This window comes from Gavialis gangeticus, unplaced genomic scaffold (assembly GCF_001723915.1).
Source record: "Gavialis gangeticus isolate Ggan-Ray unplaced genomic scaffold, GavGan_comp1, whole genome shotgun sequence".
In the NCBI taxonomy this organism is placed as follows: Eukaryota; Metazoa; Chordata; order Crocodylia; family Gavialidae; genus Gavialis; species Gavialis gangeticus.
The window spans coordinates 59,449,202-59,452,674 of record NW_017729029.1 but is presented as its reverse complement, the minus strand read 5'-3'; the positions used below and the strand labels follow the sequence as shown (position 1 = coordinate 59,452,674).

The following is a 3,473-nucleotide window of genomic DNA, read 5'->3' as shown; positions in this document are numbered from 1 at the left end:
GAGTGAGTGAGTGAGTGAGTGAGTGAGTGAGTGAGTGAGTGAGTGAGTGAGTGAGTGAGTGAGTGAGTGAGTGTGTGTGTACATACCTAATTGATTTGTCTGTTTGTATATGTGCAATTGTGTCACACCCTCCTGTCTAACAGCACAATATTGAGATCCTAAGAGCTGGCCTGACCCCACAGGACAACACTTTAAAGAGGGAAAATCCACATTTTTCTGTGGGGAATGGAAAACCAGGATGCCCGGTAATTAGCACTACTAAGTTACAATAGCGCTGTGTTATCACTTGTTGACATTTTGTTCAGCAGAAAGGTGAAAAGGAGGGCGCCCACATTATCAGAGACTACTGTCAGAGTTACTGGGGAGGTACCGACATACAAAGGGCATACAAATATATGAATCTTGGGGAGCTACTACCACTTAATGAAAATGACACTGAGCATCATTACAATAAAAAACGATAGTTGCCAACAGGAGTGATATCACTTGAGGTTGTTCCATGGTCACGGGAGGTTCTCAGCCCAGATACGCGAATACTACAGAGGACGCTTTCTCCAAACCTCAGAGGTATCACCTGAGAATCTCTCAGACACTCAAGTTGTAACAATCTGAGCTACAGAGCTGCAGGATACGGGGCTCAACCAGAAGTTGACTTGCCTTCCCCTGACAGCAGTGGTGCTGCTGCTCTAGGGGTACATGGCACCGCCAAGTGATAGCAGAGGGCACCTCAAAGACTGACTGAACACTGATCTAACCAGAGGAGCGATTAGGATTATTATAAACATTAGATCCACATTAGCTTTTGCAGTGTTGTCACTAACTTTTGACTTGGAAGCGATGCTATAGTACTGGGAAGCGTGTCCTTAAAGGGCCAACTGCCCCAGCAGAGGCTAGGCAGGGCACAGTAAAGGTTGTGTGCAGCCAGGTGGAATCAGGAACAGCATAAATCAGACCTCTTGCAAAGCACCTGAGACACCAAGTGAGCAAACACACAACTTCCCTCCCCTCAGTCTAACTTAGTTACTACAACAGTTCCCATCCCCACAGTATCTGAGTGCTTCACAGTCTTTAATGCAATTCTAGCGAAAGAATGAAAATGAGCTGTTGAGCAATGGCTGCAGTAGCCTTCTCTTTGCAAAGAGAGAAATAATAGCAATGATAGAACTCTCTTCACCTCCTAGACAAACTGGAGCAGGAAAGTCCCCCATTCCCATGAAGCAACTGGTGTAGACAACGGAGCCCCATGGCTCAGTACTTACCCTAGAGCCTGGAATGCATTTGCTTGAGAGCTTGCACGCACAGACTTGGAGAGGCATGCCAGGTGAGGCAGACTGTTGCACTTGTCTCTTCTGCCAGGCTCCGCAACTTTTCCTCACAATCATTAGAGACAGGAACAAAATATTTTTTTAACTGAAGACAGAAAGCCTGACATCATTTCCTGACTCATGGAGCTGGGTCCTCAGCATGCATCTTAGCTTGCCTAAATTTTAATCTGACCTGCTCAGCCGTAGGCTCAAATTCTCAACAGAAACAAAATTATCTATTTTCAACTTATTTCTGTTTCACATTTTCTTACCCTCCCCAACTCAGGACTAGCTTGTGATCAGCTAAACTTTCTGCAGTCTTTGGTATGCAAGACTGTGATTTGAAAAACAGAGGAGCAAGTTTCACTTATTTCTCTTCCTGAACTTCCTGGTTCAGCCCCTTCTGTCAGGGAACAAGACAAAAACTAGTAAACAGCAGTACATTGAGCAATATACTACGCAGCTGGCTATTTTCTCCATCTGTACCAAGAATCAGGTTTCTTTCCCTCCTACATTTTAAAAGCATTCATTTAGAAATAAGTGCAGCAGTTGACTTTACACAGAAGAGCATATGGGAGTTTCATGTACTGCCATTAATCATTTGGGATAGGAAAGCACTTAATTCTTCAGTATTGCCTCTCAGTGTAATTCAAAACAGAAAAAATGCATATTTCCCAGAAGTGAAACTTTTCAGTTGAAGTCCCAAAGAACAGTTAAACTGTGAAAAACAGGAACTAAAGGACTCCAATAAAAAACAAGTCCAGCTTCATTTTCTCCCTATTTTAGATTTGATGTTGTAGGGTGAATCTGTTTGTTTCCAACATAGTTTAAGGCTTTGATGTGTTAAAGGGATCAAATGAGATTTCCTAAAATTAAAATTCATAGCTGAACTTGCTACTTCTTTTCAAGTGTAGCATGGCAAATGCATACAGATAAACCTTCAATTTGTAACCAAGTCATAACAGGAAACTGAAACAGCTCGTAGCCAACATTCCACATTGCCGCACAGACAATGACAGCACTGGACATGAGTCAGCTGTGCAGAAGGGGTGTTGCAGCAACTGGCTGCATAGCATGGGCAAAGGCACAACCATGTTTTTGCATGAGTGCAATAGAAGCATTTTCTAGTCGGCTGCAAGTAATAATACAAAACACCAACCCATTTAACTGAACGCTGTTCCTGAAGGGGTCTTGATGCACTGTTTTCATGGTTTAGTAACCGTAGCTTCCTCTGAGCTGAGATCAGGGCACTCCTCAGGGATGACTGATCAATTTATTTTACCTGCATTCATTGATTGCTTAGACCCAGTGAAAAAAATAGGGGAAGAGCTGGGTAAAAAAACGGAGAAAGTCTCAACTACCAAGCTGCAACATCAACCAACTTCCTTGATATCTTACAAATAGGACAGATCAGGGTACAAACACAGGAATTTCTCTAGGCAACTTCTTAAAATCATGGACAGATGTAGAATATTCATATACTCCTGTTACTATTTCCCAGCAGTCTCTCTGCAGTCTCCGAAAAAGTGGTGTTACACAAATTGCCAATTGCTCAAATTACGAGTGAGACTTTATAAAGGGGGATAAGGCAAGGTGCCACGTTTATTGATTACATGAGTTAGACATAGAGGTTCAGACACACCATTTGTACAAACACACACAAACCATCATACATATTATTACACATAGGCATACACATTCACAAAACAACCATTTCATCCCCACATACACCAGATTTAGTTATCAGCAATAGTTGCTCAGTATCAGCCTAGGGTGGCCAACCCAGGCTTATTGAGTAAATGATGATGATTTGAAGATAGCAGATTTGAAGATAACAGCTGGAGCAGGGTGAACAGATGCATCTGTGCTCCGATGAAACAGCAGTAGAGAAAGAGACTCACCTGACTTGGCATTTTCAAAGTGTTCTTTTATAGGGATTGGTATCCTTTGTTTCAGTGCTTTGGGGTTTTATCACACCCAGCTTCTGTTTTTGTGGTTGTTCTTTTGTCTTCAGGTTATCTTAGCCTTGGAGTGTTCTTGTTGCCCATATGGCAGAATTTCTTCTTCTGTTATCTCCTTTGTGCCCTCGAGCTTCAAAGGGATTCTTCAGCCATTTATTAGTTAGTTACTGGCTAGTAACTTACGATTTGCACCTTGTTGCTTACATAA

The 3,473-nt window shown here is 42.4% G+C and overlaps 1 protein-coding gene across 1 annotated transcript in view; it reads right to left on the bottom strand.

Moving 5' to 3' along the window:
* The window catches only part of LOC109300368 (toll-like receptor 2 type-2), a 34,921-nt gene extending 33,222 nt beyond the window's left edge, over nucleotides 1–1,699 (bottom strand). The window contains exon 1 of the mRNA XM_019521053.1: nucleotides 1,260–1,699. The gene's annotated coding sequence lies outside the window, so the exon portion shown is untranslated. The remainder of the gene's footprint in view (nucleotides 1–1,259) is intronic.
* Nucleotides 1,700–3,473: the final 1,774 nt, after the last annotated feature.